Below are 17,548 nucleotides of genomic sequence, written 5' to 3'. Positions count from 1 at the left end.
AATAAATTATCAAAGCTGATAAATGAAAGAAGTACCAGAAAGAAAGAGGAGACAATACAATCATCCAGCATCCAACACACGTAGTGCAGACAGTACTTCTGCAGTGAGGAGTGGCAGATAATCTGCCCTTGCTGTCCGGGCAAGGAGTTACTCCTGTGCATGTTGAGGAGCTGGATTTCTCAGGTGACCAGCCAAGTAGAGAGCATTTATTTTAGAGTCCTGTTGAGAAAGCAAGAAAATGATCACAATGTTAGGCTCCGGCAGGAAGTTTGCTAACAGCTATTACTTTTGAATAGAAATTTCTTCTTCTTAAGGCTTGATCCTGCATCATGAAAGTCATGTCACCACATATGCATTAGGAGATGCAGAACTCCCCTCTGGTTTGAAGAATTGTCCCTTAACACTTTCACCTTCCCCATATATTTTACTTTTGCAATTTCCTTTTCCCACTCCTTTTATCCCCTCTGACTCTTGCTTTCCTCCTCTACACGTCAGACCCCTCTACATGTTACAGATATTGTGTAATTAACTGGTTAATTGCACAATTAACTGAGATCAGCTACACCTGAAAAGAACCTATCACACCATACAAAGGACCAACCAACTATAAAGTTAGACCTCAAAAATGTGTACTAACTATAGCGGGTTGCTAACCAGCTTTAATATGCACATGTAGCCAGGGTTCGAATGATGAGGGACCTCGGGGAAGCTGAACTGCCTCATAAGAGACGAGAGCCCTTCCGCAGGCCGGTTAGTCCCTGGCCCACCCCGTGCCTTCCTAAGCACTACCGGGGGTAATAAGGAACAATGGCCATAAATTGACTGAGAGTAGATTCAGGCTAGATATCAGAAGGCGCTACTTCACTGTCAGGGCGGCTAGGATCTGGAACCAACATCCAAGGGAAGTGGTGCTCGCTCCTACCCTGGGGGGTCTTCAAAAGGAGGCTAGACAGCCACCTAGCTGGGGTCATTTGACTCCAGCATCCTTTCCTGCCCATGGCAGGGGGTTGGACTAGATGATCTGCTCAGGTCCCTTCTGACCCTACCAACTATGAAACTAAGCAGCCCAGGCGGCAGCAGCGTCAGCTCCTTCCAGCTGCCATTGCTGCAGAGCCCTCCTACAACAAAGAGTCAAGTTGTAATTCAAACCCTATGCACAGAGGGTCCGAAGCAGGAGATCTGGATTTTCTCACCACACTCTGCTTCTCTGAAGGGCTGGCATGGAGCCCTTCTGAGGAGACAGCGGTGAGACAAGGAGCAGAATACAGACTGCAGCCAGAAGGAAGCAGGACAGCGGTCAGCCAGGTAGGCATTACTGGGATCTGAACAAAATAGCACGTCAACTGTCAACTCCTGTGAAACTGGCTGCGATTGAAATTACCTTGGATGGATTTACAAACATCCAGCTAAATGGACACAGTAAGAATTAAGTACTAAACTACCTGTAAATGACCAGTCCCAATTCATCACTTTCAATGACCTCATGATGATCATGCCATCTCTTTTGTATGGCTTCTTGGCAGCCCATTGAGCTGGGACCCTCGGAGCTCCAAATGGATCTGGGGCTTCCTGTGCTTGTTGTCCATTTGATGAGAGTCTGGCCCATTTCAGACCCGCTATTCATGGCAGATGGGATTGGAACCAAGAAGAATGACGTCTGTTCCAGTATACAGCTGTTGGGGCATCCAGGGTCCCCAGCTCTACTACTGCTCTACTTTAGCCAGGCAGCTGTGGCTTCAGAGAGCTTTGGCATTTCTGAAGTGAAAAACTGTAGGATTGTAGCTCCACAAAGTTAGAGAATTATCTGTAGACACTGTTGATGGCACTAGAGCATGCTGGTCCAGCCAAATCTGTTTGAATCAAATACGTGCTTCCCTGAAGTAGGTACACTTCTAGTAAGGACCTGTTGGGTCTATCCTGGGGAAACATTTCGTGTCCCCTTTATAATGACAAAACAACACATTTCCAGTATATAGGCAGTAGTTCCACAGGTCTTTTGGACCTAAAGACTATTATCTGCCCTTAAAATCAGTCACATCCCACCATGCACTGTTTTCATCATACTTTCAACTGAAAACAATAGAAAGGTTCATGGGGCCCTGTGCAATCATCAGACTATAGCTTCACAGGTAAACGTTGGTCCCCTAATCCCAATTCAGAAATTCCTTGATTGAAAATTTGTTACATTGCCAGATCCTCAGCCAGAATCATCGACACCACCTGAAAGGCTAGCTTCTTACTTACTCATGGAAAGAAGCCAAAGATGTCCAAAGTGTGAGGTGCTTTGCTAATCTGCAAGGCTTTTGTAAAAGTGGATAGCGATGTAAGCAGGTTTTTCTGTATTTTATATCTGTGTGTATCTATACACAAAATTCCCTATGTTAGGCAATGTCCTTTATAGGATATTGGCTCTTTAGTGGGAATGGATGAAGTGTAGAATTTAAGACCTTAGATTTACTTGACATGTTTCTAATTCTGGCTGAATAGAATTAGTGACATGTGAAGGGATGGTAAGTGGAAGGAGAAATAGCTGTTTTGTATTCTGCATGCAGGCTAATTTACTAAGGATATATATATAGCTATGCTCGTATGTAATACATGCATAAAATATGACCAGTATTTAGGTCTGCACAGGAAGACTTGAGTATCAAGTATCTAAGAGTTTTTGGCCCTCTGTATGTCTTACCTAGTACCTAACTAACTATTCCTTCACGTCTCTGGTGGCTTAGTAGGACATGGTTGATCAAACACATGCACAACATCTTTCCTTGGATGCCTTTTTCCCCTGTTGCCTTCATAACACTTTGCTGTACTCTTCATTCTTACTTTAAGTCACCTTTAAGCCTTCCCACTCTAGTTCTGGTTTCTTTTATACAAGAATGAGAACTTTCAGTCATGAAGGGGTTAAAGAGTCAGCCTTGTGGACAGAGAGGTTCCGGGGGCAATATCCCTATTAATCCAGTTATTAAGCTTTGCAGCTGATTGCTGCAGATTGGGACTAGACTTAATAAAAGCCAACCATATTTTTCGCGATAGCTATGTTGCAGTGAATCCATCATGCTAAGACTTCAGTGACAGTCTGATAGAACAGGCTGGATGTAGTTATATACTTAGGAATTCTCATTTTAACTGCTTCACTGACCATGACTACAGATGGCAACCTGCAAGGACTAATGTAGCGAAAAAGCCTCTTTCCTGCACGTCTTGGCAATTAGATTAAAGTGCTGGGCACCACACCTTGTTTGATTAGTGGTGCATTCCCTTCCTCGGAGGTACAGGGTTCTGCCACAACGTGGCTGTCAATCATGGTCTTTGCATTAAAAGCCTCAATCACCTTGCACTAATGCTTCACGCAAATGGGGCCTTTGTTCTTCAGAGATTGTTGGGATGATAAAATGAACGACCTTCATGTCCAGGAGTCTCGGAAGGACTGGCTATGCCCTCCCATTAGCCGATTATTGCTGGCCATAATGTACTGTTATAAATTGTTTTAAGATTAGGCTTATCTTCAAGATTTATTTGGTTAATATTTCCCCTAATGACCCTCCCACCATAAGCATCCTCACCTCTCCTCAGGCTTGCTGAATGGTGCTTCCCATGCTTCCAGCCTCAGACACCGATTCTGATTTCTTTTCCTCGGCATCATTTTAAAGCAGGTAACATCCCACGCATCCAACAGAGCACATTTAATTTACATGATACAAGCAGCTCTAAACATTACCCAGGGGAGATGAGGTGCTTTTGGTCCATCAGCCAGATTTGCAATGCTTATCTAAAGTTGTGAAAATGAAAGAACAGTCCCAAAAGACAGGAAAAAGGAAAGTCGAGGGAAGGAGGGGGATCCTAAAAACAAAAGACTGAAGGGGCATTCGTATTTGAGTGAGTCCACACATGCAAAACAGCAGACTCTCTCTTCTCTCTCATGCACAGCCTTGACTGTAATTGGCTAATTCTGGTGTGTACCTCCTGCTGATTTCTTAGAGATGCTTCCTGCTGAATCATCCAGGCTCGCTGAGCTGCGTTGATGGATGTTGCTGGTCTGCTGGGAAGGACTGTGCTAGATACTAGAAAAATTGCTAAAAATTTTATGCAAAGTCCTGGAGCTAAATGGGGCTGGTGCCCTGGGAGAGCTTGAGAGGCTTTGATTGCTTATTTAAGGGGTACGTTCTTGAAAGGTGCTCATGTTTTTTGAGAGAAAAACTGAACTTTTCTTTTGTGACTTTTTAATACTCCTTGAACTATTTCCCACTTCTTTACATCCCTATTAGGGGCCTAGTCCCACATCCTTACTTGGAGGAGTAAACCTGACTTAGTCTGGCAACAATGAATGAAAGACAAAGAAAGAACAACAACCAATGGGAGATGCTGAAGGCTGAGGATGTAGTATGCACATATTACCCACTAAAGGAAGGGTCACAGGTCTTTGTTCTTTTCTGCTTGTAAATACTGGTGGTCCATCTTGCCAGATGCCTGCTGAGACTCAATGAACACTTGCATCTTCAACTGAGAGCAGGTAGCTCTTCTTCAGCAGTTAGTTTGAAATTTAATAACATCTCATCATTAAATCGACACACCAGCAATCAGAAAGATGTTAGGAAAGGTAGTCCTTATACTTTTTTATAGCATGGGGCTAAGAAATCTACATGGTATCAAGTATAGGCCTTGATTCTGCAGGCCAGATGCAGGACCTGTGAACCCCCATCAAAATCAATATTGTAGAACTGGGTCCATATTTTTGTGCAATTTTGCAACAACTAAATGGAGGGAAATGTTTATGTCATGGCTTAGCTCTCTCTCTCCACTTGGAGATATGAAACAAGGAGGTGGTGTGGCCATTGATTGTAGCTGTAGCATTGATGGGGTACACAGCACAGCATGGGTATCAGTCCTGGGCACTCAACTGGTCTTGAAATGCTGCAAGGCACCTTGTTACTCCCCAAAAGAAGCAAGATACACTCAGACATGACAGCAAGAAGCAGCAAATCAGGACATGAAGACAGACTGAAAAAGCAAGGGGTGAGAGTACACTGCCCAGGATGACTTTTCAGAGGGAGATCCAGACTCTTCAGTGCTGATGCTATCTCATGAATAATGACAGCGTGATACTCAAGTAACTGGGGCCAAGGTGGAGCTGGGCAGTAGTGTGCCCCCTGCGCTCTGCCCCTTCCTTGCTTTGGCTCCAGCTCTCAATTTGGCTCTAGCCTGGGCAACAGGGAGGGTACAGGAGCACCCTGCTGCTGCTGCTGGGAAAGATGTCACCTCCTTTTTCTTGCTGCTGACATGTGTCAAGTGACCAGAAAAACACTGTTTTTTGGCAGCAAAAAAAGGAAGTGATAACTTCCCAGCAGCACTAAACCACTGACTGCTTCTCCTCTACCATGCATTGCAACAGCTTCTCTGCACTTCCCACTGTTGGAGCCAGAGCTGAAGCCACTGCAGGAAGGTGCAGGGTATGGCGGGGAGGGCAGACCAGAGGGTAAGGGACCCCCATAGCTCCACTCACCCCACTCGCCCACCTAGTGTTCTGCAAGTGGAGGGGGAACATATTAAAGCAGGGAGGTAGAGCAACAGTAGGACTGCTCACAGAGTAAGAGCAGCAAGACTGTGTCCCTGTTCATAAATGCACAAAGATGCACCTGCATCTGCCTTTACAATGTAACGCCATATTGTTTTCAAATGATTTTGGATTCTTTTCGAATCAATACGCTCTGGTGATCACCCTCTAGAGGGCATGTTCTGACACAATATTACTCTGCCGCCCATTCCATTTTCAGTTTATGGCTATCCTTGAAATTTAAATGGGCTTCTTGCAGCAATTTCTATGCCCGTTTACCCAAATAATCTATAACTCAATGACGTCTAAATTCCTTTCCATTCCAAGTTGCTATATTCATTATAAATGAGCTGCAGCATAGCCTGCATCACAAGTAGGTATTTTCATCTATAGGTCTATGGCGTTGCAGTCCTGAGATCTGATACAAGCTGGGAATATATTAAAACCATAAAATCCCAAGACATACAGTAGCACACTAAATGAACTCTAATTATGTGGTTTACTACACTTGTTTTATCATTTCTATGTACCAGTCTTATCAATAAAACTGTATCAAATATACATCAGGCAGTAACTTATGTAGTCTTGCCACATTAATACCGTGCACATGCAAGCAAGCTTTCATAAGCAGCTATTAGCTGCTGCCAAAGCTTCGGGACAAAACGTTTTCAGTCCTCAAAGGAAGGTGTGTGAAAAGCCAAATGTTTGGTAATTTCGCTAGGAGTTCAATTATTTATTCATGAAGAGCTCAATTCTGCAAGGTTGTGAGCAACTTAACCTTGACTCAGCAAAGAAGTTGAGTGCATGCTTCTTTAAAGCATGTCAGTCCTCCCACTGCTAGTAGCATGGCAAAGGCTAAGTGTGTTGCTTAGATTTTCAAAGGCATTTAGGTGTTTGAAGACACAAACAGGTGCCTTTTGGGAGTTTCAAAAGCTTCAAGCTTTGGGAGAGTTAAACATCTATCTATGTCTTCAGGTGCCCAAAACCTTTTTAAAATCAAGTCCCATGTTCTTATGTGCTGTGTGGGAAAGAATGCTAAACACCTTGCAACATCAATCTGTAGGTGACTTCTATGTTGGGGAATTCAGGAAACCAAAGAGCCATGTACGTGCACGTGCACGTGCACGTGTGTGTACGTGTGTGTCTAGGCCCTCCACAAGCATTGCTATTGAGATTTTAAAAACCAAACTCTCTTCTTGTTATAGTGAGGGAGGGCTAGTTCTAATGGGAAAGGAAAAGAGAGAAATGCAGAACTGAAATGAGATTGTTTACTGGATTTGAACAATCAGTATAAGACAAATTTTAGAACTCAGCTATGTTTCTTTGCATGTACATTTTTGCCACGTTTAGATTTGATTAATTTGCCGTAGATTGAGAAGGAATGTTATTGGTGCATGAAATTCAAAAAGCTGTAATGCTGTTTAAAAAGCCTTAACAAGAAGGGTGATTATGTGTCAAACTCCGTGGCGTTTTCCTTTTTCCCTTTCTGTGTTTTATATCTGAAGAACTTGAACTTTCACATCCTAGAAAGGGAAGTAAGTCAACTTGCCTTTGGAGGACCTGAGGTGGGAGGGGGATAAGAGTAGATTTGCTTGGGTAAGTTTTGTGGTATGTATGCTTTCTCTTGTAAGCTAGAAAACTGGAGAGTTCACTTGGGTTGTGGCTGATGCCAGGGTGTCAAGAGGGAGCTCGGGGGGGCCCATAAGAGACAAGAGCTCCCCTGTAAGATTTGAAAATCATAACCTGGGAGGGGGGTCTCCGATCGGATTGCTCCTTCACTTAGATGGACTCGATAAGCAATGAACTGGTTTATTTTTTTTTACCTCCCCCTCCTTCCACCTCCCCAAGAGTCAAAGTGTGATTTGAACCCTGGCTGATGCTAACTATATACTGAGTTGGGTTTCCTGATAGACATGACTGGCTTTCACATCACAAACCATCGTCTTTTCTGGCCTTTCAGGTTTTTGTACAAGTTTTGTGGAAGTATCAGTTTGAAAGACCATGAATAGACTTGGTCATTTTTTCTCCTTTGATGAGACAAAAATGGTTTTGAAATGGACATTTCTTCATGAAAGTATATTTTATATGGCAAAGCTGGTAAGGAATTTCCTATTCTATTGTTTTGTTTTTAAATATTTTGACTTCAGCAGAATTTTTTTTCCAATGGAAAAGCTTAAAAATGGTTTGGGAGGTTGATTTGACCCAAATCAAAATGTTCCAGATTCTTGAACTAAACCCAAACTCCTTGCTTTGAGTGTTTTTCAGCATTAAACAGCATTGTCTGTGGTACCACAGCACTTTGCACCTTTCTTTTTCGTAGTGGCCCAGGATTCGCAGTCAGCCTGCATGGTCGATCATGCACTAGGGCCCTCAGTCTGTTAAGCAGCATGACACCATAAGCAGATGCAATTTGATGTCAAACTGTCTTGAAACAAAGTGTTTCTATTTTGGGTCTGCTGAAAGGCTTTATTGCTACTTAGAAATGTTGAAATGAAGAAAGATTTCAACATTTTGAAATAAAAACATTTTGGAACTTTCCATCTTGCAAAAGTTTTTGATTTTTTTGACTCTTCACTCGAGTTTGAGGGAAAAACAAATGAATGATCAGAATTTTCCCTGGGGCAGAATTCCTGATTTTTTTTTCTTAGTTGTAATGTCTGTGTACATGTCATGTATGATGAGTAAAATTGACTGACAGCTCTTGCCTACCTTTAACTTTCTATTTTATGCATTTATAAAATTCAGTTACAAAAAACTGACAGCTCCTTGCACTGAAGGTATAGAAAGTCTCAGGGCAATGAACCCCCTAAAAGCAGAAATTCTTTTTCTCTCATTTAATCTCACAGTGATAACTAAAACATGACCTGAAGATATTGGAATGAATTTTCTATCTCCTGACAGAATCTGCTTTTTTAACAACCTGTATCTGTAATGAATATAATGGTGATGTATATTATATAAAATATTACATATTGTATTATTTATATAATGCGCAAAATTTCCTTGGGACTTCAATATGGTTTAGAATATTAATAGTTAACTCCGGTAGCAGTTACTCTGAAAGGATTTCTATCCACGATTGAGCTCTTCACTCCATGCAAGTAAAATCCACTATCCCATAGTGTACTTTAAACTCCTCTAATATTTATTTTAGGTTGGTGTTTCTTGAACTCCCACATCAGCACCTTGCTTATTTTCTCCTCTGTCAATGGCTGGCTTGCTAGTTGGTTTGGTTACAACCTTCTCTCCACAGAAATAAAAGCAGGCTGTGAATTCCCCTGGATTGGCTCTCTGAAAAAAGTTGTGATTTGATTCCTGCTGTCCTGTTAACTCAGAAGAAGAAAATGGGACAGTATGGATCTGGCCATGGATCAGATTTTCGACTTGTGTAAATCAGGGGTGCTCCATTGACTTTAATGGAATTATGCCAGTTTGTACCATCTAATGATCTGCCCCATTGGAGCATGCACTGTGTTATGCATATTGACTCAGAAAAGTAATATTCATTGAAACAAAAGCTCAACTCCTTGAGGTCCAATCCTGCCCCACGCAGTGTGCCTCCTGGGAAATGTTGAGCACTGAGCTCCTGCTAGTTGCATGCAGAGTCTTCCTGACAAGGTACATACAGAAGAATTGTAAAAAGAGGTACATGTTAGGGTGGTCCATGAGCACTGCTGAGCCCTCGGGGTAATTGGGTATCTCCTGAAATGTACTGATCACCTTTTGCACACACCTGACAGCACTCAGCACTACACTGGTACAGCACAGAAGGCGATTGTGCAACTGAGACCTTGTTTCCCTTAATGGCGTGATAAACAGGAATCAGAGGAAGTAGCTTGAATTCAATAAAAATGCAAATCTACATCCATCCCAAGTGCTGAACCCCCAGCCCATGGCTTGTTGCAGCAGAATGCTGAATGCAGTCATCTCCCATGTACCTTATTTCCTTGGGGTCCAAAGGAGATCAGCATTGTACAGGATAAAACTCTTGTACTAGGCCTTGAGACATGGGCTGTTTCTATTTCCATCTCTCTCAGCACAGAGTGGACCCAGCACTTGGGAAATTACTAATGATACTTAATAGCTGCTGAAAAGCTGTCAGTCAGTATTTATTTTCACATCCTTCTGCACTGGCTGCCCAAAAAGAAGTACCAAAATATCCTGGAAAAGGCAATTCTTGCATGATCTCCTGCCCACTGGGAAATAGTCTCAGATACTAGGAATGAGATCCTGCTTCTGGGACACTGGAAGACCAGAGAAAGATAAAGAAACACCCTAATTTTTCCCTTATCCAAACTAATGTATAAACACTCTACTTATAAGCAGAGAGTGGTGGTTAGTCATGTTATTCTGAAGTCAGGCTAAGGGGAGGGCAGGGTAACACCATAGGGCATGGGTAGATGAAATGGGGGCCCTAAACTGAAGTGGTGGGTTTTTAAAAACACCGCTTCAATTTAAGGCAAAGTAAACCCACATGTCATGTACACCCGTGTCTTACCTGACTTTCTGGCAGCAGGGAGGTGAGAGCGAGCTGTTGGTGGGTGGAGTGGTCCCTGAGCTGTGGAGGGTGGGGGGCTGGTGGTTCCCTCCGTGGCAGCCCCACCCCAGGTGGCACCCACCCGCAGGCACTCAGCTCGGGTGTCCTGGGGGGCACTGCAGCCGTGGAGGGAAGGACCGGGTCCCTGCGCAGCTCATGCAGGCAGGCTCCAGGGGTGGGATCAGGCTCACTGCTTTTTTTTTCTTTCTTCAGTGGAGCCTGCCTTCCTGGGCTGCTGCCAGGCTGCCTGCATGGGAAACCCCTCGGAGGTGTTTTAGTTTGCTGCACCGTAAAGTCATTTAAGGCGCATTACGCCACTGAATGTGCTATAGCTACTGGAATTAATGCACAATACGTTGCTGACACGTGCAAACACCAACACCATTAAAGTGGTGCAAAAGCATTTAACACGCTTGAAAGTGTCGTGCACACATGCCCCTCGTTTTGTCTACACATGCCCATACAGAATAACTGATTAAGAGAGGCTTAAGCTTTTGTAGGTGACAGCCCACTTCACCAGATGCTATGAATAGACTTGCAGAAAACTTATAAACCACAATTGCTTGAGTTTCACCCATCACTATCTGTAGTTCCTATGCTCATGTTTTTCATGTTCACTTAGGGGAAACCTGAAAGATGAAGCTTTTGCCAGTGTCTGATGGCCTTCTTTGACGGAAAAAATACAACCATGTGGTTCCCAGATCTAATAGTGTTTGGTTCACTGTGTGACATCTGCATATTGACACAACACATCAGTCCCCGGCTTTTGCTCTAAGGACTCTGTCCCTCATCTACCATTACAGACACTGTGATTCCCCAAGTGTAGCTGGTGCACAGTGACAATACTATAAAATGCTCACATATGCTACAAATCAAAACCAGAAATGCCAACCCATCAGAGAGGGCTCAAGGAAGAAAGATGATCTAAAGCTTTGCTAACAGCTGGGACATAGTATAAAAATAGTATTTGCTCGCTGGAGAGATATATTAGAAAATCAGACTACCAGAACATTTCCATTTTAAATCAATCTTCTGTATTCCTTTTAATTATTAGAGGTGGTTGGAAATGGGTTCTTTCCTGGGGCACAATTTTCAACAAAAAAAGGGGAAAATTATTTGATATTTTCAGTGGAAAAATTAAACTTTTGGCTTGAAAACGTTGTTGAATTATATAATTATATGAAATAATTGTTTTTTTTCCCCAAATAAGAACTGAGAATGCTTAATAAGGCAAGATACTTTCTATGATCATTTTCATTTAGTCAAAAATGTAAATTTATTAATAGTAACCTGTTAATGAAACTGTATCCTGTTTTTATTTACATATGGAGTTTTACACAAGCTTTTGTTCCATCTTTTACTTAACTCTGCTGTGTCTACTTCTCTCCCAGAGGCCTGAGGAAGGGTGCTGAGATAGCCAAAAGCTTGTCTGCCTCTCTCTGTGAAGTTCGTCCAATCAAAGATATCACATACAAGAATTTTTGCCCTTTGCATAATAGTAAAGTAGGCTTTTTTGTCTGTGTGAGAAGATGAAAATGTGTTCTGGATGTAAATCTCACTAATGGACCTTCATTCATCATCAGTGGACCTTCTGTCACCATCGGGTAAAGTTATTAGGTGTCCAAAGATGAAATGGTAGCCGCTGTGGACAGTTGAGTTGCAGGCGGCTTGAAGCGAGCCTTTGTGGTTCAAGAGGGTAGCTCAAACAGGAATCAGGGGGTTGTGGCACACTGGACTGGATAAGACTTTTTCACTTGTGTTATGCAGGAGGTCAGCCTAGATTAGCTTCTGGCATTTGAATCTATGGAAATAGTCCAGTGACTTCAGTGTGACCACTTATGGAGATACTCATGTTAATCACCGAAAATATAGGTATCAATATCAGACCTTTAGAAAATCCAAGAAGTAGCACATCCTATAGTATGGGATATTTTATAGGAAGGGTCTAGAAATCATGGAAAGCCTTGGTGTTAGGAACTAAGTCTTCCCATATAGTCATGTTATGGTGGGGGAGGGAGTTGCACCTTCCTCTAAAGTACCTGGTGCTGGCCATATTGTAGGTTACAAACAAATACCCTGCCAGTTCTGAGCCTTTGGGCTAGTTGTATTCCCATAGGTAGCAAATTAATAAAGTCTTGACACGAGTGCAGACCTTCCTCAGTTGACACCAAATTACAGAGCATTCAGAAAATTCCTTGGGGAGCATTGTGAGTTTCCTTTGTTGGGGGCCATTTTTCCATTAAATAGTGGGGACTGTGGCCATTTCTTGTTCTTGTACTATTTTTTAAACAGGGTTGATCCTGCCTAGAGCAGGGGGTTGGACCCGATGACCTCCTGAGGGCCATTGTTTTTCTAAGATTGGTTTTACAAAAAGGAGAATCAACATGGATAACTTCTCTGGTCTCATGTCTATGATTCTTTGAATGTTGGTTACAGTTCAGGCTCATCAAAAACATTCTGTTGCAGCAGCTTTTACCAGAAAACTGGGTTTTCCCGAAACAATTTTTTTTCAGAATTTTTTTTCTGCTTTGTGTGTAAAACATTTTTAGGAATTTTTTTTTTTTTTTTTGGTGTTGAAATATTTTGACTGACAATCAGAGTTGTAGTGCTTTACAGGAACTGTAGGGGTCCTCCATGTTCCCATCTTCTTCTAAAGGCTAGAAACCCCAGGTGGACTTAACTTCTTGACCCATAGTTTGATGGCTGTAGGGGTGTTCTGCTTTCCCTTTCCGTGGGGCTCCATTTTTGTGCTTCGGGGTAGTGCCTTTCAGATCCCTGCTGTGCCACTGTTATGATACCTGGCCTGTTGGTCTACCAAGCTAATTAGCATGATTGTTAACCGTAGGTATCCTCCACCCAGCAGATGCTTCTAAACAGCTGAAGCTTCCTCCTCACTGCTGTCTTAGTGACCCTCTCTCAACACCAATCTTTCTGAGAGGGTCCGACTAGCTGACCACAGGGATCAGCTGTTATTGAATATTGTATGCAGGAACCTGATGAGATCATGGCCTCCTGCTAATTATCAGCTTTGCGGACTACCATCCACTTCTGAGCTTTTACCTTAACTCAGCCTCCTGCCAGATCTTCCCATGAAATTTTCCACGGGGAAAATTTTTTGGTCCAGCACTACCTCTTTAAACTATCATATTGCTGTGGAAAAGGATTCAATGAGGATACTGAGCAATTGCACAAGCCACATTCAAAGGTTATTCTGGTTATTAGCATCAAAGGAAGCTGGATGTTCTGATCTCAGGGTATTCAGTTGCTTGGTAATTCCCAGAGCCTTCAGGTTTTATTGGAAGTTGTATCTTTCTGGTGTTAGATTTTGGAGGTAATGTTTCAGGGTGGAATCTACGTGTACTGACTCTGAGACCTTTTTGATTTCCTTTGCTTGCTTCATGACATGCTTTTGGGTTTACAAATTGAAACACTTTCAGACTCTTGGATTTTGTCAATCTCTTTTTAATTCCCCTGCAAGCTTCTCTTGTGTTTCATATTTAGAAACAGCTCCTCAGCTGGTGTAAATGGAAATGTAGGGGTTGCCTGATTAGATCAAATTCATGGTCCATCGAAAGCATGCTCTGACAGGGACTGTACTAGATGCCCCAAGGCCTAGGAGTCGGCAACCTTTTAGCTTGCTCCAAAGGGGGGGGGGGGACACCAGTTCTGACCAGGCTGCTATATCCCTTGCTGCTCCCATGTTTCCAACCCGTTTGCTACTGCCACCACTGTGTCACGGCGCGGGGTCCTGCAGGAGGGCCGTGATCTCCTCAAGGCCCCCTTCCCGTGCCAAGTTGGCCCAAGGGCACCCTCAAATTCTCGCCTGCCACGTCTTTGGTGTTCAAATCTATTAGGGAGTCTGCCTTTTACGTCCTCTTGGACATGGGTTGCTGTAATATCTGACCCCGTGGACTCCCGGACCCCTTGTTGGTCCTGCTCTGCAATGGGTGCTTCAGGGGCAACCTAGCCTTATGGGCTATGCGTGGCTCCAACCACCCCTTTACCACGCCCCAAGCCTCGCAGCTGGAATACACGTTGTTTGGTCTGGGTCTATACCCTCTCTGGTGCTCAGGTTCCCTGAGGCCCTGTCTCTCTCCGTGCCCTCTCTCTGGCCTTCTCAATAATGCTGCCCTCTCCTACGGGCCTTCTCAATAATGCCGCCCTCTCTCCGGGGCCTTCTCAGCAATGCTGCCCCTTCTCTGGGCCTTCCATAATGCTGCCCCCTTTTCCGGGGCTCACCACGCCTGCACTGGGGCTTCTCCACAATGCCGCCCTCTCTCTGGGGTCTCCTCCACAATGCCGCCTCCTCTCTGGGGCTGGGGGTCAGTGCACCCCGACTGCTGCACCCTCACTGGTGCTGGGGTCCCCACACTGCTGTGGGTCCCCTATGAGGCCTCCTCCAACCCCTAGTAGCCTAACCCAAACCACTGGTGACAAACAGCAACACAAACGCAAGCCCCTTGGCTATAACATAAACTGAAGCCACCCGGCTATGAGCACGTTCAAGCCTACCGGGGATTCTTCATCTCACAGCAGTGTCAGACGCTGCTTCTGCATCAGGTTTCTCCTTTCTTCCATTGCAGAGAGCTCCTTCCTCTTTGGCTGCTGGCAGGGAACTGCTTCTGGCCTCAGCCCCTAGGGTTTATAAGGGAGCCAGGCCCTGCCCTTTCAGTCAGCTGACCGCTGGCAGGTGTGATCTCTTGCTAGCTCCAGTTGCCCTGGGCTCCGTACTCACTGCTAGGCTCTTTCCCTAGCAGTTTCCCCTCTTTAGGAGCAGAGCACCTCCGTGCTCTGTGACACACTGATTTCCCCCAGCTGTTGAATTGCCTCCAATGTCCCAACACACTTGCTGCTGACCACCAAATTGCTGCCAACGTCCCAGCTTCATGGGCTCTAGGTTGCCGACCACTGCCAGTTAGCAAATAAAAACCTAGGATTCTGAACTAGCCTAAGGGATTGACATGACACTTCGTTCGATGAGTGACAGAAAAGCTTTATTTACTACAAGGATTCAAAGTCAAATGAGCCCAAACCAAAGCAAAGTCCAGTAATTAGCTATAAGGTGATGATTTCTCACCAAACAGGCGGTGAAAAGGTGGTCTGTTTCTCTTCAACTTCTCTAGTAAGCTGGGTGCTGCAGGAGCTGGTGTCAGAGAAATTTCTCACTCTTGAAGTGTGCCTTGTTAGCTGTTTCACTTCTTTCTCATACCCTTAGTCCAGCATCTTCAAAGCATTCTTGTAGTTGTATAAATTGAGAGAGTCCCAAACAGTAATTGACAGGAAAACCCTGTTAATCAAACTGCTTATTATGGGTTATCAGAAAGTTCCAAATTGAATGAATTACCTTCCTCAGTGACAAGAGGTTATCCATTTCCACTAAGTTTGGAACATATCAAGAAACTGATTAACAACCAGGAAAAATGCAAGTGTCCTTGGAAGATCAAGAGAACCGCTAGGCAAAACAAGGTAAATCAGGAGGAAAGAGCAAAACAAAAGTAAACTGGGAGGAGACACCTATCACATATGGAGAATGTCTCTTCCTGCACATAAACACAAGTTAATTGCAAAAGAAATATTTACCACACTAATTAATCAAGGATAGACATTTCAGATGGTTACATACCAGACAACTAGGAGCCTGCTTAGAATCATCGTGAATATAGTAAGATAAGCTGGAAGGGATACCTCATTATTTCTTCTCAGATGGCCTAGCCGTGAACTTGCATCCTCTTGCACGATGCAGTTAGTATCAGTATTTAGTATTTTGTATTTGAACTTTTGGGAGTAGGCCCCAGCTTAGCATGTGTTTCAGAGTCATTGCTGCTCTAGGGGAAGGTACAAGAACCATGAAGGAGGCAGCTACAGGTTGACTTGCTTCATGTAGATGTTTCATCCTCATCCCTAAAAATGAGAGATTTGCCATAGTTCTAATTTGAACCCAATGTGGCTTAACACATACTAGTTCTAGTCCTGGTTGTTAGCTCTCTTCTGTCAGCAGCACATAAGTGGATCTTGAATAAGGGATTTGAAAGAATGGGAGTCTTTCTCGGGCGGATCCAGTGGGGGGACGGGGTACTGGTACACTTATACCCCACTTTGACTCCTGTTTCACATAAAGTTTAAAATCAACTGCCTGGCTGGCAGGGAGGCTCATCAGGCCGACCAGGCTGGGCCCAGTGCTGTCAGGGACTCTGAGCAGGCAGGCCAGCCTGAGCCAAGTACTGCAGCAGCCATACCTGCAGCCAGCTTGGCTGCTGGAGCAACACCTATCCATTTAGCACCAGCCGGGGCCCTGGATCTGCAGGCCAGGCAACAGTTCTGCTGTGGCAAGCCTCCTGGTTCCTGCACTCTGGTTCTCCAGTTCCTGACCCTGGTTTTTGGCCAAGTTCTGGACTTTGGCTGTGGATTTCCCTTGGGTTCTGTTGCCTGGCTCCTGAACCCAGTTTGGATCTGGTTTTGGACTTCACCCTGTGGATGCCCGCAGACTCGTACTTGGCATCTGAACCCCAGATCCTGACCCTCAACTGTGTTGTGGACTCTACTCCTATAACTCCCTTTGGCTTTGGTATACAGCTCCTGCCCTTTGATGCAGCCCTAGACCCTGTTTTCCCCTTGGTGGCCGAATCATTAAGCCAGACTGCCTCCACGCTGGTTCCTTACACTGGCAGTTCAGCAGAATTTCTAGTCCATCAGAGCTGAGGGAGTCTAGTACTGCATGGCTCATTATAATCTATCTGATCTTTTCTAAATTCTTTATTCCATCAGTTTTAAGGACACTCTCCTTTTTAATGGTCTTGATGTTCCACCAATCAAGCAATCCTTTGTTGTACAGTTCTGCTGTCTGATGGTTGTTCCTGGTAAAGAAGCTTCTGTTTCACAGCCCTCCAGATTATGTTTAAGTCATTCCAATGAAGTTGTATTTGCTTTTGCATCAATCTTAAATTGAATAATACAGCCCTAGGCCCCTTTCTTATTAGTAAATCTTCTAGCTTATTTTTAACTGGAGAAAAATGTGTGTGGTTTTATATGTGATGATGTTCCTCACCACCTGAACCCCCTTTTTAAAATTCTAGATCCACCCATGGAGGCTTTATGGGAGGGGAGGCCTGAAAAATTTCATGCAAGGGAATGACTTCTATTATGGACAGGAGCTTAGAGACTGCTGTATTATGACTACTGCTCAATGCTTAATGGATAGACATGTTCCAGCAAGCCTTTTTTGAGCTTCGCAAATCGGCTTGAGAAGGCTAATAAGCAAGGAACAATATAAAGTGCCCAAAGAAGATAATATTGTAATATCATTTGAATTACTGCCCTCTTGCCCTGAATTATTACAAATAATGCACTGTCAGAATGAGATTGCAACCCTCATTAGATGTAGATTCGGCACCACATTACTTTAGATAAGATATTAGGTTCACTTATACAGCTAAGAAGAAACCAGAATACATCAGAGA

Source organism: Alligator mississippiensis, chromosome 2, assembly GCF_030867095.1.
Source record: "Alligator mississippiensis isolate rAllMis1 chromosome 2, rAllMis1, whole genome shotgun sequence".
Taxonomy (NCBI): Eukaryota; Metazoa; Chordata; order Crocodylia; family Alligatoridae; genus Alligator; species Alligator mississippiensis.
Note: the sequence above shows the minus strand (reverse complement) of the source record.